Raw genomic sequence first — 25991 nt, 5'->3', positions numbered from 1 at the left:
TTTTCTCCCTTCTGCTCGTCTCTTCTGTTTTACAGCAAGCTGTCATAATAATGGCATGGTCCATGCTCAGCCTTATGTTAACAACTTTCCGGAGATGATATACTTTTCCCTTTGGGCAGCCTGCGTGCCAGCATTTGGCATATGCACAAAGGGAGGAACTGAGAAAGGGAGAGTGGATATTTCTGTGATCAGCATATATCTGGGAGAAGACAAGACAGCAGACTATTTCAGATGGCTTAGTGACAGCCTTGTATTTTTTCAGTCTTTTCCTTAAAAAGGCAGAGAACTGATTAGACCTCAAATACATTTTTCTTACCGTTTAAGAGCAAAACCAACCACAAAACCAACAAAAACCAACCACAAAAAAACCCCACTTGAAACTGCCTCCTACCTGCTTTGTTTTGGGATTGTTTTCTCACAATGGAGGTTAGCCGAGGTTTGGAAGAGATCTCTGCAGAGTACAACTGATAAGTGGGGCTGTTGTTTGAGTGTGCGGTAGGGAAAGGTGAGGTGCCGGCCCACGGAGCGCCCTGCAGATGGGGACTGCTCAGCACCTGAGCCAGCCTCCTGGAAGCGGTAAAACTCGCATACACAATACCTAAGGTAATTCAGTATAATGTTTTTTTCATTTACAGATACGGGATCTGAAGTATATAGGTCAGCTCAGATTTAATTTTGAGTTTTAGCTTTTGGGTAAAGCACAATGGTCATCTGCTAATCTGCTCTTCATATGTCATTGTCATGCCCCGTGTAGAGTTTGTCTTATTTTAAGGTGGGTCATTGAAGGCGATTCCTAGCATAGCTTCGCATTGTAAATATCTTCTATGGATTTGGGGACAGATAGTCCCTGCCTCTCTGACAAGAAAGTAGAGACTATTTGTTCCATCAACTTCAGGAATGGCCAACCCTTCAATTCCTCTTAGCCAAAGTTTGTAATTTCTAAGTGTAGTAGTCAAAGTTCTATTAGCCTGTGATTGTCCAAGAGACTTGGTCTTTTCCCACATAAGTATCTGAATAATAAAAAATGTTCCATTTTTTTTTTGTACCAAGCATCCTTGTGATAGTCACTTGACGGTATATGAGCACCACTGACGGTGCTCACAGTCAACAACCCACTTTATCGAAGGCATTCAGATTTCTGACGTGTCCTCACTTCAGTGGGAGCTGTATACCTCTACGTATCTTTAAAGTTCTGACTCCCAGTATATGTCAGTGTGCTAAAATACTATTTTTTAAACAAAGAAAGACAGAATGTAAACTCTAACATAATAGCTACCTTTATATACTGTTGTCAGGATGTTAGGTGGATACTAATATATTTTCTTAATTTCTCTTTTTTTATTTGCTTGTGTTTGTTGATCAAGATTTCAACAGCTGCAACTGGTCTTTTTCCTGAGCCAAACTATTAGCTCAGGGTTACATTGTCTAGCCAAATTTAAAGGAGATATGGTAGAATCATGTGAGGATTTATTCCACTCATTCTTAAATTCTGAAGAAAATGTATTATTTCAGAATAAATTTGAAAAAAACACAAGCAATCTCAGTGTATTTAGTTGAGGTTTCTGTGGTAATCTGTAATACGCAGAGTGCAGTTTTTTGGAGGGCTTAAAGTCAAATATTTTCTTTCCTCTAGTGTTTGGCTCACTCTTTGAATTAAGAATTTACTTTACCAATGGGCATCTAGAAGCAGAAGTATACTTCTTTCCTTGTCTTGTTAAATTCCTCAGAAGCAAACATTTCCAAAATAGCAACTCTTGAAATAATAGGTATATATTAAAAAAAAAATTTGTCTATCTCTAGGTAGCAACAGCTTATCCTCACAAAAAACGTATGTGACAAGCTTTGTGTTATGTCTTTTGGTGAGATTTGAAGTGCTGTGGTTTTACTGTTTCGGTCATGCTTTATACCGGTACTAGTGAGGTCAGAATCACAGTTACTGACTTTCAAGAGAAAACTCGTAGTAGAGTACAAAAATAACTTGAAAAGTTCAGAGTATAGTAGCACCCTGTAGGTCAGAGTTACAGGTGTAGTAACAACAATGTCTCAGTAGAATTTTACAGACTGCCAAACTATCTGTTCTGTTACCTTGTAAGAAAAGGCAGTAATGCGTATGTGAAGGTGGTATAACTGCAGCCACTACGGGAACCTGCCTTGGGTTAGGGAGTTCCCCGAGTTGTGTGGGTTAAAATTTCTGTCTCAGCAATGCATCATTTTAAAATTTTGAATAATATCTCCTTAAACTATCTCCCTGAAGATGTTAAGACTGCCTTAGACAATATTCAGCAGAAAATAATCTCCTCTGATATAATCCTTATTAGTATAAGGTTGTATGCCTTGTCAGTTGATCTGCCTAAAAGCAAAAAATTCCAGAGCCTTTTACATGATTTTCTAATAAATTTATTTTCATACTGAGCGTTACATTCTAAGAAAGTCCAGGAGACAAGTCAGCTTCTGGACTTAATGCTTTTTGTAGAACAGCATTTTGCTGTTCTTGCTCGTGCTATTTTTGAAGACTTCAGACAAAATAGACCATTTTGTCCAAATAAAACGACTAAGAAATATGTTTTAAAAACAATTCAGAGGAATTTTTTCCAAGTGCTGGCTCCTGAAAGCAATGGTATATTTTAAAAAGCTTTTGGTTTCTGAGGTTTTCATTAATATTTGAAGTTCAGATTCTTAAAGTAGCTCCCATTTTTAGATTCTGCTTGGGCTAAATTTTCAAAACTAAATCTGTGTTTTCATGGATTGCTTAATGGTTATAATATGAAAAATAAAATGCCAGCACACAGTAATTCCCATAACAATTCTTACAAATGTATTTTTTAGAACAAGCCCTTTTGAAGATTCGTTTGTGATTTCTGTTCCTTTCCCCAAATCTAGTCCCTGGAGGCTTGTGCTGGTACGTGGCGAGGGTGAGTCTGTGCTATTGGCAGGAACATGCTGTGCATAGAAATGTGGCTGTTTGCTGGGTGAGACTGCCATCCAAGAACTGCAAATCTCGTTAGCTGTGGTTCTACTCCAGATTAATAAGGAGTGGCAGCTGATCCTGTTGTATTCTGTGTTACTGTATTAACAAGGTGACCTTCACAAAAGTGTTCCTAATTTATTATTTTAGAGAGAAGTCATGTAAATACAATCCATGAAAAGTAATGATGTGCATTACTTTCCATCATAGGAAGCTACACATAACACAAAGTAATAGAACAATGTAGATAAAACCAAGTAAGTTATATAGTGGTAAAGCATCTTTCTTTCTCTGATTACCTGCATTGTCTTCCCCAGTGCTACTACATTATTTCTTTATTGTTACTGCAAAAGGAAGTTAAAAATAACAGGAGATAATCACCAGGAGAAAAAGGTGGAGAAATAAGAGTCAAACAGCATGTGGGAGAAAATGTGATCCTGGGCAGTGGGGGAAAGTGAGGCTGTGATGGCAACTGTCTTCTCCTGCCTAAACAACACGTCCTGTGTCACCCTGGGTACCAGCAGTTCCCCGAGTTTAGCTCACATCATTGGTCTGAAGGCAAAGACAACTACTAGGCTTCCTTCCTTCCTAGTGAAAAATCTGTTGTAAAGTTGGACAGCAGTCTGTATTTTGCCACTGAGTGTAGTTTGAAGATAAGCAGCAGGGGGTTTGCAACATCTAGTGCTTATAAATTCAGCAAACTGTCAAAACAATGGCAATAACTTTGGTCCTTTCACAACTCTGAAGGATTTAATTTGCCACCAGGAAATACATATGGACAGTCATATCCAGTAGTAGCAACTGCAACATAGCCTTCCCTCAACAGTTAGGCTTCCTGTCAAGATCTGACATCAAAACCTAATGATATCATAAATTGTATTTACTTGAATGGCAAAAAAGCCTTGCCAAAAATATTTTTCATCGGTTCCTGGCAGCAGTATATAGCACAGATGCGTTACCAAGTACATGAGGATACATACCGTGTATTAAAATACAGCGGACTTGGTTTGAACTGTACAAATACTTCCATTTTGACACAATCATTTGAGGAATAAGATACCACTCAACTTGGGTAATCTGGTCGAAAAATGAATGTTCAAAAGCCTGTAGCTTGAGTGTTCTCGTTGCTGGGGTAGACTAGTTTCAGGATTCATTCCAAGCACAACGTGGCAGGCTTTCATATTTTCATTTGGGATTACGCAGCTGAGATATGGCTAGCAGCACTTGTGCATGCTTCACAGCAAGTGCTGTTTGGACACTTCGAAGACTGCATTTTGAAAAGACCAGCATTCCTCTGTAGAAATAATCAAGCTTGGCACAGTTTTATTAACTCAAGCCCTTTCCCCATAGAGCATGATTAAGAATGCTACAATTCTAACTTTTCCAGTAGACATGGTGAAGTGGACCATTTGTGAAAAGGGAAATTTCCCGTGTGGATTGAGAGTGAACGATCCTGAGCAATAGGTTTGGTACTGCTCACAAATCATCCCTTTTGGAGGCTTTCCCCTGCCAGCTTCCTTGGGGCTCTGTTGTGTCCTGTCAGAAACTGAGAAAGATGAAGCTGCTGGGTTCTTCATCACTGTGAGCGCTAATCCCTACTGTGGGAATTCAGGCGGGCAGAATCCCTGGAGGCTGCACTCTGTTCATTGCTCAGTCCCTACTTCTGTGTTTGTGGAGCTGGGATCACCTGGAAGCATAGACTGCAGTCTCTACAAAAGATCATCTAATCCTCTACAAAGGTTGATCAAGAGAAATCTTAATTTCTGGTGTTGCTATGAGACACTGTAGAAGTGGTCCAAACTTGTATATCCAAATGTTTGTGGCAATCTCTGTACAGGTGCTTTTCCACCCAGGAATGTTTTGGGAACATTTATTTTGGCTTATTACACTGTCTCTTCAGGAGTCTGAAATGAACTATGGACCACTGCATGTAGCCACAAATGCTAGGCAGGGTTTTCTTAAAGAAGTCAGTGCAGTTGAGACTGGGGTGAAGAGATTCCTTTTCACAGTGATCTGGCGTCTTTTAAACCACCTGTGTTCTGTAGATGAGCGTAAGAAAACTGTCACTGTATAGCCTTTTATCATGCTGTTGTCCAAAACCAAATTTGCAGGTACAGGACTACTAAATTACATGTATTCAATATATTAAAAACAAGAGTCTAGAAATTGTTGTAATTGGGCAGCTAAGGTTGCCTACTGGTAAGATAAATCCCTATGCAGCAAAAAGGCAGCAGGTTAGTGCTCTGCTCTATTCTTCATCCTCAGAGTATATTGGATTGCAGCAGCCTCTGGCAGGCATAATTTCCCTGGCTTTTGCAGACAAAGTGGAATTTAGAGTAGCTTTGAAGCTGCTCTAATTTACATCAGAGAATAAGTATGTTCAGTGTGTCCCTGAAAGGCTTTTTGTTATTGGGTCATAACCCACTTTTCCTGACCTTTGGGAAAATCCTTTTTAAAAAAATACAATAATTTGAATCCTTTGGGCTTGGTTGTAATCAATCTGTCTCAGAAACTCTGAAATTCCTTATAAAAATAAAATATTAAGTCACTCAAACTTTCTTTCTCTTCTGTTTTTCAAAACAAAATACTGCAAGGTCTCCGCATGAATGGTGTATGTTCAAGAGTTGGAAAATGGATATATTACCATAGTCATCTTTAGTGTAACATACAGCTGCAACCAACCTAGTTTTCTGTTTTACAGTTCAGATTCTGTGCGTGTGTCTTTATAAGCATGAGAGAAGGAATGAAACTGCGGCCTGAATTGTTCAGATTGTGTGTGCATTTACAAGCATCAGAGAGGAGATGAAACTGTTCCTTGAATTGTTTTCCTTTTCTTTGCAAATGACTGTTCATTTATATATTCTGGTTTTATCTATATCCTCAAGCCAAGACTTGATTTTCAATACATTATGGGTTTTTCAAAGGTCTTTGAATGAACTTTGCCTATCGATATTTCTTTTAAGGTCTCCAACTTCAGGCATCCACAAGCGGATGTGAATGAAGTCACTAATCACTTTCTAACCTCATCATGGACTGACATGTCTTATCCCTTAGATATATTTTATCTGTACTAAAGTATGACTTGAGCTGTGCCTGTGACTTCAGTAGTTGAGATTTCCAAAGACACTTGCGTAAGAGAAGATGTAGTAGCAGAGGAGAGCTGGCTGAGACATGACTGTAGTCCTGTTAATTTTGGATGGACTATTGCATATAGCACATGGATTGCTGGGTGATTCTCTGTTTCAGTGAGAGGAGGAGTGAAAGGAGAAAAAGTCAACAGGCAGGATACATGATCAGATCTGCAATACCTATTTTAATCTGTTTTAAAAATATTGTACCTAAAAACATCTTGCAGAATTTTAATACCAAATAATTTCTATTTTTGCCAGCACCACACTTTCTTTTACACGTTTTAAAATTTTCTAATCTCTGTATCATTCTGAAGGGTGCTGAATGTCACATTAGAAAACAGTAATTTACATGTTTCTGCTTGAAATTGTGTGAAAGTGTTTTATCTTTTTTTTTGCTTTTAAAGAAGTATTTTTATCAACGTTAGAGTGGTGTTATTCATATCAAGGTGCCACTGCCTGTCCATCCATTTCCATGCCTGTAATATTCATGTGCAATTAACTATCCAACGGCAATTACAGTCTCGGGTATATTGTGGGTCTCCACTGAAAATTGGGCCATTGAATCTAATGAAACCAATATTTCAGACTTATCTCTTAATACTAAGGGCCAGAATGGGGTCTCCTTGCTCACTCTTCGTTGTCCCTTCCTCTGCTTTGGTGATCTGATGAGACATATATTGTGTAACAGTGTAGCTGCTAAAAGTATGACTAGAGGAATTGCTATTTCTATTTCAATTCCCTCCACTTGTGCGGGACATCCAGAGAAAGAAAAAAGTGCAGAACTTGCAAAATGTTGATTGTTTAGGAGGCTGAGATATGTTTCCATCTTCCTTTGCCTGGAGCGAGACATAGGAATGACAAGAGTCTCCGAGGAAGCGTTCTGTACAGGTGTAGAGGAAGGGGTGGAAACACTGTTCACAGAATGTTATGCCTAGAACTGGATCCATTTTTCTTTGACATATGCTACAGCAAAGCATAACGTATCATTTTATTTTATAATCTTTTTATACCATTTAATAAGTAGAACTCATTAGTATTATTTGGATAGCTATACAAATTGTGGTATAAAGGACCTTACAGTAAGAAATCTGGGGGCAAACTGTAGAGGATTTTAAATGATATTACTACATTCCATTGAGAAGTATGGATAACAGTCAAATTTTGCTGGAGTTAAAGGTAGTTCCAAACAGTCAGTGTCTGGAGAACATACAGAATCTGATTCTTTACACCTGCCTATATCTCAAGCTGTTATGCTGGGAGGAATCTAAAAGGCCAGAGGCCCTGACAGTGTTTACAAATCTATGATTTTTTTTAGCATATGTGTAGATACAGTGTTGTGTACTTAACTGAGTGCAGAATTAGGAGTTTCTCATCCTTCTTATTCCTGGTTTCCTTGCTGAGATCTGTCTTTGTAAAAGTCACATAGTGATCTGTTCCTTTCCCCGTTTGTGCAGTAAGGATGACTTAAATGTCCTCTGTGGACTTTCCTCCTTTCAGCTGGAACAGTACTAAAATAGAGAAGAGGCAGACTATAGCCAATTCTTATCCTCCTGCAGGGGAACATGTCAGTAGTAGCACAGCTGACAACTCATCCTGGATCCAGCCTCCTCCACCTGCCCCTGCCAGCTGGGCTGCACGCAGCTCTGGACAGGCGCATCAGGTCGCTTCAGCGCAAAGGGAAAGCATTGCTGTCCTATAAACAGGCCATCTTTCTCTGTTGTGGAGAACACTTGGTCCTTGGAGCTAAAGAAGCAGAACATGGTGCCAACGTAATCCTAACTCACAAAATCGTTTCTGGAAAGAACAAACACAGCTCTAACATCTTGGAACTTGTCCACGTTGCTTCTGCAGGTTCTGAAGTTCTTATAGCCACTTTTAACCTTTAGGTTCAAAATTGTTTGGGTGTGCAATATCCTGGCAGGTACTTCAGTTTATTTCTGATATCATTTGATACATGGTTTATCTAAATGCTGTTTTAAAATCCCATGATCAGGATTAAAATACAGGGATGTCTTTTCATGTTCTGAAACAATTGCTTCATAAACAATTCAGGGTGACAACTAAGTATATTTTCTGGCCCGTTGTTTGACCCTGTGCTTGCATTATATTCAGTGTTACTTTCCTCAGCTATCATATCAAATATATTTTGATTAAACACCTCATTAGAAATAAATGAGTTATGTTCTTGATAGTAGAACTGACTCTTATTTTTGAATTGAATTCAGACTAAAGCTGCCAGATCAGATATAGACATATCCAAAAGCAATGAAAACAAATCCATTAGTGTCAAGTGTGTGCGTGTTGGAACAAGTCGCCATAATATTATTGCAGCATTAATTATTTCTAACACACAGTACCAAAGTGGCACTTCAGTGAGAAGGTAGATGGAATATAGACTACATATAAGCTGGACGAATGATACGTAACTATAGAAAATCAAGTATCTTTGAATCAAAAGGATCTCAAGTTTAAATAAATTGAATAGATTGGCCCCATGTATTCATAATTTATTGATTAAAGAAGCAGCCAAAATACATTGAAGACCTAATGAAATGCTTACTGTTGTATGTAATCTTTTTCTTTATTACCTGAATTCAAGAAAGTGGTCAGATGCATTTTAGCAATATTCACTAAAACAGTTTTTCAGAGTGGTATCTGCTCTAAATGATAAACTTTGTTACTGTCCTTGCTGCAATATTGTAACAAGTGTAATCAGTGCACAGTTGACAGTCAGCATGCTGAAATCAATGGCAGAGGTTGATGCTTCCTGAAGAAATGTTGAAGATACAGTATTTATGTTCTCAAAATGAAGAGGCCTGTCCAGTAAAGCTCTGTACAATCATGTCATTTCAAACAGGCAGAAAGAGTTCAAGTTTTTGTGGAAGGGTTGAGATGGAAATTGTTCCGTTCCCCTAAAGAGTGGTGGCAGAGAGAACAAAATCCCCAAGAGAATTTTAAAATCTAACCTTCAATTGTAAGCAGTGGCAGCTAGGTGTGAAAATGTACTTACAGAGACTTTGTTACGTATAAGCAAACAGAAGCATATGTTAACCTGAAATTTGATAAGGGCTCGCTCTCAGGAGTAATTAACAAAATATCCAGAAGATCTAAATCAAAACCTGGGATGCTTGTGATGCTTTTACAACATCTGCAGGCATTATTCTCTTGCACTGCTTTAGCATTCAAAAGTACAACGTAAAGGGGGTCTAAGAAAATGATAATTGAGGTGAAGAGGCAAGCTTAAAACTGTGACCCTGATGTTGCAGTGGATTGTACTTGTATTTATTTGAACTCTACAATCTGCTCATCGCTCTGAACATTATACTTTCAGAATAAGTGCAAATAAAGTCTGTGCAGAGTTATGGCTGGGTAGCCTCACTACAGTGCCAATCCACAACACAAGGTCGCTTCTCACAGCAATTGATAGAGATGAGCGCATGTTGTCAGAGAGAAGAGTCAGATAACGTGAGCAGTTAGAAAATGTAATAGAAATGATTCTGTCGCCAGCTGCCGCGGTGCAGGACGCCCAAGGGCCCCCTGGAGATCATCCCTGTGCACCCCCCTGCAGAGCAGCCGCTGCCTCGGGCACCCGGCACTGCAGCCTTAGGAACCTGGGAGAGGGAGGGATGAGTCAGAATCCAAGTTTGTCTTGTTTTTACGGGGATGCCGGCTTTGCGAACAGCTACAGCAGATTAAATACAGAAATGCAGCATGGTCAACCTATTTTAATTCAAACCAATAAAATAAAGTTGGCGTAAATGGGAACCACTGCTCACTCACCAAGTTTCATTATGCTGTCATGAGGTTTCAGCATGTTGCTAATATTTTTGAGTGCATGATCAAATATTTAGCTGTGAAATATTCTATACTAAATTGCTAATCACAGAATGTTAGGGATTGGAAGGGACCTTGAAAGATCATCTAGTCCAATCCCCTTGCCGGAGCAGGAACACCCAGATGAAGTTACACAGGAAGGCGTCCAGGTGGGTTTGAATGTCTCCAGAGAAGGAGACTCCACAACCTCCCTGGGCAGCCTGTTCCAGTGTTCCGTCACCCTCACTGAGAAGAAGTTTCTTCTCATATTTAAGTGGAACCTCCTGTGTTCCAGTTTGTACCCATTGCCCCTTGTCCAATCATTGGTTGTCATACTTCATTGTTGTTCATATTTAAATATACTTTGTTATTGTTGGTATTGTTTGTGTTTTGTTTTTTTTTTTTTAATCCTCCCACCCTAAGGTTAGTCAACTTATCTAAAAATTCTTTGTACTTTAAAAATAAAATATATATTAAAAAAATTCAACTCACAGTGCTGTAGTTGGCAATGCCAATCTAAATCTGCTCCCCAAATGGAGGATTTTTTTCTCCTTATAAATTCAGAAAGACAAGTAATTGAAAACCTTTTGTAGCAAAAATCCCATCAGTTTCGAACTGATAGCCCAGGTACAAACTTTCAGCCTGATTTGATTTGAAATTGCCTGGTAGTAAATGTACAAAAATGGTGGCAAAATTGTTAAGAGCTGACAGAGCGTGGTTTGAGCTGTTGTCCAAGTAATGCTGAAAAATAAAGGTGGTTTTTCACTCTGTATTTTTGCCTTTATCTGTAAAATATTGCTCTTGGTGTAACTGCAAAGTGAAGACAATTATTCTGTAATGCCATGTATTTGCTAGATGAGCACAGGGCCAGGATTCATAGCTGATTCACTCAATTACCGTTTTCAACAATGTTCTTACCAGGATATTGGGTTTTGGGCACTTAAGAAAACTGAATAAGATTGGATTTTATGCAAGATGAACCATAAAGGAAAAAAACCACACACCACCAGCATATGGTTATTTGCCTTAAAAAACATAAATTGTAAATGTAACACTTGATGTTTCTAGAATATTCTGGTTTTTTTTGTTTTTTTCTAATTTTAGTATCAGGAAACAGAAGTGTCTGAAAACGATAGCACAACCAACACAAAATTTATTAAACAAGCAGAGTAATTGCCTTTTATGTGTTTCAAAATACAGCTGTGGTTCTAATTTTACGGAAAAAAAATTCTATTTGTTCCAAGCATTACAGAATCCTTCTTGATGTACCACTGCCTTAGAAAAATGAATCAATTCTGCAGCTACTGCTAGTAACATTGATTTCTGCTGTGGACTTTATGTACTCAGTAAAATACTTCTTATTCTGTCTCTTTTCACACATACCCAACCAGGAAAGAAAACGCAAGTAAAGCCATAACATTGCATGCAGCATTGCATGTTGTGTGACAAAATCCTGAACCTGTAACAGTTGATGGGATTTTTTGGTGCTGTCTTTAGAAAATGAGGCACCTTTTTCATACCTGATTTTTTTTTTTTTTAATTAACTCATACATTTCAGAGTACATAAGGGTTGACCACATATTAAATGTATTCAGCTAACAGAAAAACGGATTAGGGTTGAAACAGTAGTTTGAGGAGTAGTGAGAATATTTTACATAACATCTAAGTAAGATCTTCTGCAATTGAAGCTTGTTAATTGTCCTGCCCACAATGAACATGGAGTACAGTTTACCTCTGGTTTTGTCACAACAGTTTCTTATAATCACCTGGTGAATCCTTAATTTTTTTTCTCCCATACCGTGAAGAAACCGAACTTTTTCAAGCAGAGGTTATATTTTCTAGATTTCAGGTGACCTCATGATGTTCTCTGGGCTTTGTCCAGTTGTTTCTCATCTTTCTTGAATGGGATGCTGTAAATCAGCTACAGCATTATAGCCTATGTGATGAATTTTAAGATCCTGTGAGATTTATTTCATTTATTTATGTCCAACACCTCTACTTGTATGTTACATGTACCAACGTGCATATTAGTACAGTTGATTCCCCTCCCTCCACCCTCCAGCAGGAGAATTTTAATTTCACTTTCAGCTGGAGGTCAAGAGTATCCCTGTATTCTATTTTTGCAGAACAACTGTCATAGCTTTCCTGTATTTTCATAGTAGACTGAAAATTGCATTCTGTACTGACACTTATTGCACTGTATTGCATATATTTCAGAAAATTCAGTGGTGTGGGTTTTTTTCTTCCATTACTTTTCATGCTGTTTAATCAGAAATAGTTTCATCAGAAGAGAGCCTTACAATTCCCAACAGTACACAAACTTTTTGTTTGGATCTGCAGTGCTGTCGACAATAGTAAAAAATACAGCAAGTCCTTACTTTTTGGCTCTAGGCAAAATAAAAGTTGGCTTGACATTGATAACATTTATTCCAGTCGAACTTTTCTTTTTAACCGTACAGAATATCTGTCAAACAAAAGGAAACCCTCTAAATGGAGCACGGAAGAAAACTTCCTTTAATTTTCAAATCCATCCTAGCTAAATAGTAAGGCCAGTGGCAGGGAGTTTTCCAGCTCTTGCTGGGAGGATGTCAAGGAGCTGTTAAATTAGCCGATGGCTGCGTTAGGTGACCCACAAAAGCCGCTGATGCCCCAGGGCACCGTGCCATTTTTCAGCAATAATGTTTAATACAAGTAAAAAGTGCTACGCGGAAGTTATTTTCAGCACAATGCATGGTTTGCTAGTATTAACAAGAATGGGAAGTACATGTCCAGTTCACTTCAGACATTGCTGAGATCTCTTGGTGTACACAGTTTGCAGATATTACTGGTTTTATTCATTTAAATCTTGTCTACGGGGAAATGTCAATGGAGACTGGCTTCAGTAGTGATTTGAAAAAATTATATTAAAAAAAATTACATTGACTGTCTCTGGGATATCAGTAGTAGGACAGATTTTAAGGGAATATTGCACATGATCACCAATATTTTATGTATAAACATATAAAATTTTAGAGTTTTTGTTTGCTGTAAGCGTTTTTTTTAAATGTATGTCCCTAACTCAAGAAACAATATATGCTGCAACATCAATTATATCCCTGTCTTTGATTTGGACCTTGGATTTACTGTTCTGATTCTTCTATAACCCATTGTCAGCCTGTGATTTTCCAGACTCGGAAAACCGAACAGAGTTGTGGAGAAGCACGGCTGCGCTTCTCTCTCTCCTGCATCCTGAGGGAGCCTGTGCTCCTACGCTGGTGTCCTAATAAACAGGACTGCCCTTTTGGTCTCAGAATCAGTTTGGCCTCTTAAGGCTCAATATCTGTGTGATGAACAAAGAACATGAAAAATGAAATATATGATGCCTGCGTATGTGGTAACTGGGCGGATTTAAGAAGCAGAGTAGTTTCATGGGCAATGCACTGGAGATGAGGTGTCTCTGAAATGCCTTGTTAAAGATTCTACTTTGTACATAAGGCAACACGTTTGTCTGGAGATTTGGAACAATTCTCGTTATGCTTAGAGCTAACATTTCATTCAGCTATGCAAACTGAGAGGAAATGAATAAACATTGACTAAGAATGAGATGGGCATTTTGTGTTATATCAGGCACACAGGAGACACTGTATGTTGCTAAAATAATTACTGTTGGCATATATGCATATTTGAGGCACAAATGGGAAAAACAGAGAAACCGTAACTAGAGGTTTCTGCTGTTTGCTGACACTGTGGCTGCAGATGCCTCCCACTCTTTAAAAATGTTCTTTACATTCTTAATGCTGATGGATTTTTTTCCTATGGCAAAGCTAATGAGCTGTTTAAATTAATGAAACCATCAGGTCGTTTTGTTTCTTCAAATAGACATGTTCTTATACCTTTGCACTTTCTTTGTATTCACTCTGTTGAATTATTACTTGCTAGATATTCTTGAAGGCTTGTAATCTACTTTGGCATGGTTAAATTAAGAGAACTGGAATGCTTAATATTTTTTCTGTACAGACTGTTGTATAGTTGGTGAACCAGTTGAATACTTGAATGTGGTCTTTTCATCTACCGAGGGATGAAATTGAAAGGATTACTACAGAAATGTGAATGTTTCTGTCTTAAGTTGAAAACATTTTAATGAAAAATGAGTAGTAGGCTAATATTTGCATTCAGATAAACCATAGAAAATCTTAGTGCATTCAGTGAGTGGTATTTTTTAATTAGAATTTGCATTTTGAAAGCAGGTATTTAGCAATTTTTTTCATTTGGTTACATACTGTGAATTGAAGGCTCATGAATTCAGGAGAGGTGAAGTGATGCTATCATGATACTGTTTCTTTGATGTCTATAGATTTGTGCTAATTCCCACGAATTAAGCATTTGGCATGATGTGTTCCATAGAGTTCAGCCCCCATCACCAAAAACTAGATGTAACAGTGGATGCAGTTTCTAGAAGCAAGATTTGAAAATTTCAACAACCAAAAGCCTTGTTTGATGTGCTATTTGAGGTTTAGCTCCTGATGGAGTGTAATTTTATTATTTCACCAGTAAGGGAGTCTATACCTCCTACACAGGCATTAGGATAAATGCTAAATTCAATAATTAAGTGGGTAGTAAAATCCAAAATTTATCACGTCTGTGCTGCCACTCCTGTGTTCAGCCATGGGATGACAGCCAGAGAATATTCGAACCAGTTCCAAAACTATTATAATGTTGCTTCTTGGTGTCATTCAAAATCAGTATTTGCATATGGTACTTTTCCTCTACAAAAATTCTTACATCTGTTGTAAGGGTATTAATGACATTGTCTTGCATGCTTTTAGATTTGAACAACTAGAAGAATAGCATGAGTATGTGCAGCACCAGTGGTTCTTTTCCAGAGGTTCCCAAGCAGTGCTTTTTATGTAGCTGTTTATTATGGATCTGATTCCTTTGCAGGGTAACTGTGCCAGCTTAAGGACTCAGTTCTGTATTGTTTCTGTACGTATCAGACAATTATTTAATGAAGTCGTATGGAACTTTTTTCCACAAAGAAAAAAAGTCACAGTTACAATGTACAGTATTTAAGTCCCAGAAATAAGGTTTGCCAACTGAATAAATCCTTCTGATTCCTATGCAGACAGAGTGAAGGATTAAAGAGATTTCACATGGAATACTTCTTTCCAAGCATCTCTGCTCTCCTGTGTGCTGTAGCTTTTGGCCAGTGTATCTGTTAGCCACTCATAATGCTGTACCTTGAGCATACTTCTGAACATAAAGCTTATGGTCTAATAGGAAAAACCCATGGGCTACTGCAGTTGCATGACGAAAGACCTGCTTCTCTCGAAATGATGCTTTAACTAATACGCAGATATTGCAACATATATGCACAGTGCTGCCAGAAAGGACAAAGCAGAAGTCCTCAAGGACTTGCTGTAGTGCAATTCCTATGCAGAAGGATCTTTTTATTAAATATCTGGCTTTAGAGCCTGTCAACAGATTTACAGATACTGTTCTTAACGGCTTTTAATTTTCAAAACGCTTCAGATCCCTGTGAAAATAGGCAACAGATATCAGTCAAGACTGTCTATCCAAATAATATTTCAATCTCTCCCTTCTAAATGTTAGTGGGGAGAGAACAGAACTGAATCTTGTGTTAATTTTGCGTGGACTGTTTTCCTGTTATCTTCTAAACATGAATTGGATTAGTATTGAGCTTCTCTAATGCGCAGATAATTACTTTGTTTGGGAAACCTGGATATTAATTTAAATCTATATTTTAATAAGCATGTGTATAAACAAACAAGCACATTTGCAATTTACATTTGAGATGTCATCTTTTAGTAAGTGAATTTAAAATACAAGTCTATGAAATGTAACAGGTAAGTTGTCAGTAAGAATGAAGTCTATTCTCCTTTCTCAATTAGGGACTCAGAACATCAGATGTTCAGTTATTTATTTTATTAGAAAACAAACAGTGGTATGTTTTTCTCCACAGTCCACTCAGGGGAAGCATTACCATTGACTTATTATGGGATATAACTTTAATAATTCCCATTTGATGCAAGAAAGCTTCTCTAAGAGAGATGTCATTACGATAAACTATCTATTTCCACAGGTCTGTTTCTGTAGTCGAAAGATGATCTGTGTAGTATATCCCAAAAGTTAGTCAGTGTACACATGCTGTACAGCCACAGCTGTGAAATGCAAATATAATTTCAATTCTCAGAAAACAAGTAGGCATTTTTGAAGTTTGCCACAGATTTATTTTTAATCCATGCTTAACAACGTACTGCGTTTCACAGACTTCCAACATCTTCACACCATTTGATGAGGCCTAACAAGATCTTTTGCCATCTACAAAAAGTGCACAGAGACGTGTACAGAGACTGACAGACCTGCTCTAGTGACTGTAAATCAATGTTTAGCTGTAGGGAAGCAGGGAACAGAGAGTCTTTTAGAGTCTTCATCGATCTGCTGAAATGCGAGTGAAGACATAATGATACGAAGCTGTGGATTGTCCACTGTGTTCATGGGACAGGGGAGCAGGAGGCAGAGTCTCTGGCAGGAGGTATGGCACAGCACATCTACGCGGATGGCTCTTCTTCATTAATTTATCTGATCTGTTTTGCCTTTCATAGCCCTCAGGTTCCATATGTAAACAGGAATTAAAGTGAAGGCAGCATTTATTTTCTCTTCTTTCATCCTCTTATTCCTTTCATCTCTATAATGACATGGGAATTTCAGGTTATAATGCTTAGCATAGGTGTATACTACTCACTGTGTGGAAGGAAACTTGCCCTGGAGGGGCTGACCATGGGTTAGGGAAAAACAACAGGACTCCGAGTAGACTGGAGGTCATGAAGGTAGAGAGAAGAGTGGGCAACCTGCTTGATGTCTTCAGCTTGCTGGATGAAGACACGATCGCAAAGCACTCCTTGTTCCATAGCTAAGGCAGATACTCATCCTCTTCATTATTTTGCAGAAGTGAATTTTAAACTGCCTAAGTCTCTGTTGTGCACTCTATATTAAAGCACAGAAATGCGGGAAAGACACTGTGCAGTTGCAAGAAACCAAATTAGTGCTGGCAGTCTAGGGTGCAGGAAAATGGGGTTAATTAGAAATGGATTTATTAGAGAAAACATTGAGTCTGGATTTACTCTTGTGGGGTTTTTTTTTTTGATACACGACACTGTAACTACTAACTAGATTAAAAGGAATCAAAGTAATCACTGCTAAATATTCCTCCTTGCAAAGTGATCCATACAATAATTTTATTGTCTGTCACCATATATTATATATCTAAATAACGCTTATTTTTCAATCATGTTTAGTATTTCATGGAGGGAAAAGTAAAGAATACAGCTTGTCTATCTACTCAAATAGATACCATAAATCTCCCTTTGTTTTTCCATAGATGAAAACTGATTGTGACTTTTCAAAATAATCTGCTTGTAATCTAAAGAAAGCCAGGTATTTTAAGTGCATACAGCTGACTCTTCTAGTTCAAAGAAGGAAAAAAGAAAGCAAGAACGGAAAAGAATACGGGAGGTGGCGGTCTTTTCTGACTGCTGTTAATATATTGTCTTCATGCTGTGATAGTTTAAATTTAGGTATGATTGTACTGTCAACGCAATGTCTATCCATCATAAATGCTGTATAAAGGTCAGAACAGAAAAATGTCACAGCTTTAGGAGAGGAGGATTGTGAACATTTATCTGAGCCTAAGTACTGGTGAAAAAAAAATTAGATTTTCTGTAGTCGCAGTAAAAAAATACTGTAAATTACAGTTTAACTATGTATTGTGATAGTCATTTCATTTAACCAGACACCTTGTAGAGTGAATTAGCTATGTTAATGGAATGCGTAAAGTAATTACAGCTGATAATTTTATAGTGCACTGAAGTGAGTGGATGGACTTCAGTATTAGTTAATCTTCGCTGGGCTTCTCATTTTATTAATATAATTGACATTACAGAGTATATTTAATCTATTTGTCTTATTTATCCCCATGACCAATGCTGTTCAAGGTATGAAACTTCAGGTTCTCATGTTTCTCCCTACACTATGATGCCTCCTGTAGCTATCAGCTGTATTTCTCTGCTTCTCCAAAACTTGAAAAAGGCTTGAGTAAGCACAAAGACATATTTATTCTACATATCCAACATTTATCTGATAGTTGTAAGATTATGCATTACTTCTTGGCAGAAACCAGAATAGGTAGAAGGATGGAGAGAATTGCTTCAGTTCAGAAAAAGACGGTAGGCATTAAATGTTGGTAGTTGTTTTCAACTGTAATACATCTCCATGGGTGTTCTGTTCAACTAGTTATTCCCTACATCATTGAATCCGTTGTGTTTCTTCTGGCTGTTGGATATGGCAAGAAAATAACTTATCCAGAGCCAACATGAGGTCCCTTCATGTCTAAATCAAAGGTGGTTTTGGTGCTGTTTCGTAACACGTATGATGCATGATAATTAGAAGGTATTAATCCCCTGAAGTTTTCCTCTTGAGCGCAGAGTAACTTTTTGTTTTATTGGGAGCTCAGCATGGGTCTGGGGCACGGGACTTGGCAAAAGCAAATTCTGTACTTTGCTGCATTCTAGTCTTCATTGATTTGCTTTGAAACAGCCTGTGAACGATACAGTTTGCTGTATCTTGTCGCCTAATCATCTTATCAGCTGCTACACTTTTAGTTTTTAGTAGTCTTATGAATTTGGAAACTGTTGGAGGAAATGGTCTAAAAGCAGGTCCACCTAGAACAGCACAAGAGAAGCTCAGGAAGGAGAGGGCTGCTCTGGAAATCACACACACTGGCACATCTCTGTTTCATTTCTCATTTGGTGCTTTAGAGACTAAAGCTCCATTTCCTTCAGGGTTTTAGCTCCAAGAGCACCTATTGTTGAATTATGTTTTCTAAGCTAAGCAAATAATGTAGTTTTAAATTCAGGACTGATGATTTTATGCTGCTTGAATAATCTGGTTTATTGCTGTACATGGTGTTCCTGTGTGGTATGATGTGCTCTCTTTCATTGTGATTGTCAGTCACATAATCTGAATTCCATAGAAGCACAAAAATCCACCATTTCTGTCTTATATGGTCTTAAAAACAAACTGAAGATCCCCCAAACATTAATTGAAAGTCCTTGTTGCTAGCAAATGTGAAGAAACAGGGGAAGTTTGTCTGAACCTAAATATAGCCATATATAAAGACAGAGCATTTGAAATTGCTTTACTACATAGGAAAAGGCTTTTAAAGCCAGATTTCAAAATGAAACTGCAGATGTACATTAAAAATACAAAACTTTTAACTATGAGAAAGTCAACATAGAAGATGCCATAAGGAAATTCATTAGAAAGCTGAAGACTTACACTAGAGCTTTTATATGTACATCCACAGATATTTTTTAACCTGCAGTCTCTGTGAACGAGAAATATGTTTGGCTCCGAAGGTTTGTCTTTATTCATAGAACAAAGTTAGACTGCTTGTACAGCCACCATCACTGCATTATTGGAAGCAAAATGCTCTTTCAGTATTAGTACTGGATTAAATATTTTCTAAGGCCACCGAGGTGAGCAAATATCCTTAGAGAGAAGAAAGAATAGTACCAAACACAGTATTTTCTTTCCAGAACCCTCAAAGTCATCACTGTGTGTAGCACGCAGTTAGCAGCATAAGTTCTGAAGCTCATATCAAACTGGAAAATGGCTAAGTCAGAAGAAAGTGCTTTAGGTGAGGTAAATTAACTTTCTCTGAGAATTCTCTGTCACTCTGAAAGGCATTTGCCACAGAAGTATATTAAAAATCTCAAATCTTAGTGAAACAAATGCAGTATTTCAAAATAGATATAAATGTAATAACACCTGAATACTGAGTCCGCACCCTCTGATTCTGAGAGGTGATGAGTAAAGCTCGATCGGTTCTTTTCTTCTCTGGCCAACGTGGAACGTTTCCCTGCTTCAAGATCTCTCCTGAGTGAGTACAGGTTTGGCTGGCTAAAGACAGAGAAGTACCATGTTGGATAGACATGCCAGGATTAGGCATATTGTCCCGTCTGGCCCTTGAGGGCAGTTATGGAAATAGTAATTAAGGGTGAAGTATTAAAATAGGATGTGTAGGCTCGGAGACAGAACCTATGGGAAGATAATTCTATGGCACCCGTGTACCTTAAAGGCACTCTCAAGGAATTAACTTTCTCTTAGTGTGAGCTACCACCAAGTTCAACTGTTGAGGAGCAGGCACAGAGGGTGAGTTAATCTGTGTCTGGTCCCTGAAGCGGCATGTGAGTGACATGGATGGGCTAAGACCTCCTGGATGAAAGTGCTGACAAATGGGTTGTGAGAATGGATGCCAGCAGTGTGCTGGTCCAGAAATGGACTCTTCCACTGCTCTTGGTGGAAGAATCCCTGGGGAGACTTGAGCCAGGGACTTCTGCAGCTGGAAGGAGTTCCCTGCTGCTTATCAGCATGTGTTGACCGATTCCTGGACAATTCCCAATATGCTGTTTGTGTTGCATCTAATTTCTGGCAACCAATGCAATTGTTGGATGAATGACTCTTCATAACGTTAAGAACTCCCTTTCATTCATAATGGCAAAACAAATCACTCTCCCTTACATGAAGTGAAATATGTTAGTTTTGCACTAGTAGTTCAGAAACAACATTATTCAAAAGTATCATATTATTCTACAAGTTAAATCTCTGTGTGCAAGAATATTTGGGGTGAAAGTGTCTTTTCTTGTTTGACCTGGATTTTTTTTAAAGCTATTGAAATATTTTACATTTTATGTCTGCTTTCTTCTCCTTTGGAAAAACTGTTTCAGAAGAACTCCCTCTCCCTGTTGGATAAGTTCATATAATCGAATGAAAAAATACGCGAGTTCTTCTCATACATCTCTCTATATGTTTATTGGCATCTTTCATTTTCCACCAATGTTCAGAGTATTTTGGGGCAAATCTTGATATAATCCCTCATTTTGTATTCCTCGCTATTATGCTTCTAACATAGCAAAAAGTGCCCATCTCCAGTTTTTCCTGTGGTTTGATCTTGCTAAAGTTCATGAAGGTACTTACGTGTTTTAAAATAGTATTGTCAGTAACCTCTTGATTTAGGGAGAGTAATTTTTTTTTTTTTTTTTTTTTTTAAAGAATCATTGTTATTTTGTTGCTAAAGAATGAGCCAAAAATGATAGCTGGTAGTTCTTTCACAAGCATAATCCCTTATAGCGTGCTTTTGTCTGTTTATGCACAGAGCTGCTGCTGACTGAATGGAAATAGGATTTAGTGGGATTTAATAATATTCTCAGTAGAAAGGTTTAACTTAATATGCAAGTTCTAGTGGGAATTTTCTTTCCCAAAGATATTTTTATTAGCATTTAGATACTTTAAAGTGTACAAAATAGAGATCCGGCTCTCAAGCAGAGAAAGTAAGTCCCATCAAAGTATTATTGTATTTTAAACGTAGACCTTTATAGAAGCTGCATACTAAACTCAAGAAGATAAAATGTGGACTTATTTCTTTTAAGGCTTTGAAGTGTCTGTTCTCTCTCTTGTTATTGACTGCATTGAATACGGTCTTTGAATTTATGCTAGCTATAGTCCCAGTAAAGTAGAATGAAATTATCCACAACTGGCCAATGATAAAGAGCGATGAAGTGACCATCACCTGCTGAGTGCTCACCCTCATACAGTCTGAGCCTCCTCCATATGATGTGTATTTTTTATCAACAGCGATCCAAAGAATGTCTTCCACTTTCCACGAGTGACAGATTTGTAGCTGCTGCTACCCGGTGTGACAATGCAGACAGAAACTTAGCTGTTGAACTTGCTGGTTATATAGGTTTATACTACCACAAGGTAGCTGTGAAGCTGGTGCAACATCTTTTCCCCAAAAAAAGCCTCAGTGATTGTGAACAACACAATTAATACGGTCTAGCAACTTCAGCTTCTGTAATGAATTATTAGCCTGAGAAAACCTATTTAGTACTTCTGGAAGTTATAGCTGAATGCTAGGATAGCATCTCAGACACTATTGTTGTAAGTGATACTGATGGATGAGTTCTGTAAAATTGAAAGAATGGAAGAATTTTTAGAATATTAATGCAGGAAAAGCTATCTCTGTCAGCTGAGTCAGTAAAGGAGCAACAATTGGTTACTTAGTACAGGCTTGGAGATTTCCTGAGGATGGTTTACTGAGCCAGAAAATTGTCTAATAATGTGACTTTTTGCATAGATGTTTTCTGTAAATTTGTGGTTGTCTGCTAAATTACATTGCATGCAGTTTTTGTAAAAGAGTTTGAAAGGTACTGATTTTAGCCTTTTCTGCTGAAGTTAGATGGATAGGCCTGGATCAATTAATCAAGAAAATACTTCCCGAAGGGAACGATAGCTATTTTAGAAAGAAGATAAATCAGATACCTCAGAGATACTCAGAAAGGTGAGGCAGGTGTCTTTGTATATTCTCTTAGAAATATTTCTGTCTGTGGCATTTTAATATACTGACTTGGAAGCTGAGTAGACAAAATATTCTCAGAGGACTGCTATTGCATCTTCAAGGATGAAAAGCAAAGTAGTACACTGACAATAATTGGATTTCTCTTTCTGATAATAAAATTAACTGGAAATATGAAGGCCTCTAACTTATGCTTGTGTATTTGTAAAATAAAAGGTGGTGGTTAAGAAAGATGGCTGTTATTTACAAGCATAATCTATACATACAGCACAATATTCACTGAAGTGAATAAAGAGCCAGTTCTTGACTCATAAATATGTAGAAGTAAAGGTCATGTTATCTGGCGGCTAATCTCTGTCAAGATTATCTGGCTTGTATTTTTCCCCACTGTCTGGGTTTCTTTAGGCCACAGCGAGATAGACTGAATCCCTTCAGTGTGCCCATGGGACAGAGCCAGCCAGGAGAGTCAGCACCGTGGGGGATCGGGGGAGTTCAGACAATCCCTCTAATGCTTCTCTCCTTATCCAAGGGGGGTTACTCAGCCAAATCCATCAGTAGATCACCATGATCTTCTACGTAGCTATTGTAACATACTTTTGTTTTAGCCAAGGCACTTTTTAAACTTAAATATTGCCAAAAATAGGGAAGTCAGTTTGCTGCATCCTGCTGTTTGTAGCTGGTGATTTTGTATTTCTTGCTGTAACATTTGTATTTCTTGTGCAATGTTAACTTTACTATAGTCAAGATAAAGGTCTGGAGGGGTTTGTATTTTGTTACAATTCAATATCCAATTTTGTAATCATGTTCCAAAATTATAGCGGATACCGAATCTTTCTTTCCTGTTTTACTTAGTTTCTAATTCAAAGCAATGAGTACTGCATTTTTCTACCTCATGGGACACTTTTGGCTGTTTTTCCCAGTCTATGTTGGTAATATGTGTCTAGCTGTCTATATCCTCTTTTTTTTTGTTTTGTTTGTTTTGTTTTGTTGTTTTGTTTTGTTTTTTAACGCTGGATTATTCCATTTATCAGTTTTACAGCATACGCCACAAACAGTTGCATCATTGCAAACAGGCTGTGAGTTGCAGCAGAGCGGTGGGAATGAAGACAGGGAGAAAAACATGGGAAGCTCTTTTACTGGGTTTACTACTACTGACAATGAAATACAAAACTGTACTCTTAGTAGAAACTTGTGATTGCAGTCTTGATTCATGCCAAGTCGGTAACAGTCATTGACAAAACAGAAATTGCTCTACAATTTTTCGAAGTAAATTACTTATCCAATAAATCTCCAAAGTTAATGATTTTTTTGTTAAGGACAAATTTTTAAAAAAATCAACTAAGTGCTGGTATCTTATATGTATTACCAAAAGATAGCCGAAAGTAACCATTGTTTAGTGTTATCTACTTTTGAAAAGCACAAAATCATGAAGGTTTGTTCATAACAACTTTCATAAATGAATGTGAGTTTCTAGATAAGTAATTCAATAAGTGCAGGAAAGTGCGAATCAATGGGGCAATATTTTAATGTTGACCTTTTTGTGTTTCTTGAAGCATTGCTATGTTTTTATATAGTCTTTATAAATCTGAATGGAAGAATGCACCCAAAAGCGCCAATAAATGCTTTAGATCTAAATATGTCGGAGATTCACGCAGTTGGAGTTTAAGGCTATAATGAATAATGCATCACCTGATCTGACCTTTCCTATTTCACAGACCATTACGCTTCTCCAAAGTTGACTCCAGTGTGGGTTCCTTGTTGAGCCTGATAACTTGGGATTGACTGAAGCAAAACTGAGGCGTAACTGATGGCAGTTCACATGTAGCCACCATCGCTGGGTACAGAAATCTCCTCTGTCAGTTCCTTCATAACTCTCTCTGATTTTAAAATGTTTTCTATTTGGAAGTTGTTACTTAATGCCTCTTTTAAAACTAATGGACAGTATTGCTTATGTAAGAGTGGAAATGGAAAATAGAGCATTTACTAAACTGATTTACTAAACTGATATTGAATTGCATGAAATGCTAAAGCCGCTCGTTTGTAACTTAATGAAACGCCTTGTAAAAGGGTTGAGCGGCTCCGCAGGAGGGGGCCTGGTAGTGTCAGTGAACTATAATTCAGCTGATGATATTGAGAGGTGGATTCAGACAAGACCATATCCAAGTGTGACAGTGGGACCAATTTGTATGTCAGTGTATGTAAATGTATGCTAATTTAAATGGGTTATTTGGCAGGCCAGAGGAATCCCTATTTAGTAGCAGATGAGTAAGGTATCCCAAAAGAATACAAATTGGAAAAAAGTTGTAAGAAAGCCTGATTAGCTTTTCTAGGCCTGCTGTACCTGTCTGCTTGTTTATCAAAATTCTGTAATAAATCTCTCCCATCTCCCTCACCTAATTCCTGGGACATCAGGTGGCAAACGTGGAAAAAAATGCCCTCTTTGTGAGTCTGTGCCACTGTGTGGACCAGCTGGGCAGTGCCATGAAACTCTGGGAAACAGGGCTTGTTCTGTCAGACACAAGCTGGTTCTGCTAAGGTTGTTTTCTTACAAAGTTTGTTACACTGTACAGTTTCCTTGACTTTATTAAAAAGCTTCCTTTGACTATTCAGGTGAGCAAAGGAGGAGCATTGCGATTTCTCGGGAAGATCTGCTGAGAGCTGTACAGTTCCCATAGGATGGATGTACGGTTTGCACTGTGCGGGGGGAGCTGCCTGCGCCCTGGGTCCGTGGCTGTCCTGCTATCTCTGGCAGGCTCCAGCCCCTGCATGGCATTGACAAACTTTGTCCCAGGTAGAAGAAATATCTCAATTTCAGGGAGCCTGACTAACAAGGGGGTAGTTTTCTTCTGTTGTGTGTTGTTGGATTTTTTCCTGGATGATATTGCTTCAGTCAGTGCATAAGCGATTGCCCAGAGATGCTGTGTTCTCTCCAGGCATGGTCCTAAATACTATCCAGAATTCAGGTGCAGTCATGTATCTGTATTTACATCTGCATCTATGTCTATATTATCTGTAAAATCAGTTCTGTGCTTTTTCTAAGTGCAACATGGAAGGGAAAACATAAAAATGAAATTTATGTGGCTCATTTATCTAGATGCATTTGATGCACTGTATTTACAGATTCCTAATTTATATCGTTACTATAAGTATCGTCTTACCCTGGGGTGTAAAAAATTTCTATTTCCATATGTTTTCTTACTCTGTTTTAATATGGCAAATAAGCAGTGTTCCATGCTTGTAATTATAGTATTTTCTTGATTTTTTTTTTTTTGTGAGCCTGTTGAGTGACATAAATATCCATTTTCATATGGTACATGAATATCCAATTCCATAATTATCTAGGCATATGTCATGCATATTGACTTCAGTAAACACTAATAAAATCAACTGACTTGGTATTTATTTAGTATATTCTATTGAATAACTATAACTGAGTGCTATTAAGCTACAGGATGTATTGTGTATATGAAACAGTCCATTGGGATAATTTTAATATGTTAAATTTTACAGTGTTTATTGTCTTTCAGATTATGGGCTCTGCTGTATATGGTGTCATTTTTCTCTTCTGTTTCATGATATTGCCCTACTGTTAGAATAACAGCATATTACCATTTGCTGTAAGAATGCAGTTTAGTCTGTCAGTGAAAATAATTCCTGGGCATAGGGCCAG

Source organism: Caloenas nicobarica, chromosome Z (assembly GCF_036013445.1).
Source record: "Caloenas nicobarica isolate bCalNic1 chromosome Z, bCalNic1.hap1, whole genome shotgun sequence".
Classification (NCBI taxonomy): Eukaryota; Metazoa; Chordata; class Aves; order Columbiformes; family Columbidae; genus Caloenas; species Caloenas nicobarica.
This window is presented reverse-complemented; position numbering follows the sequence as displayed.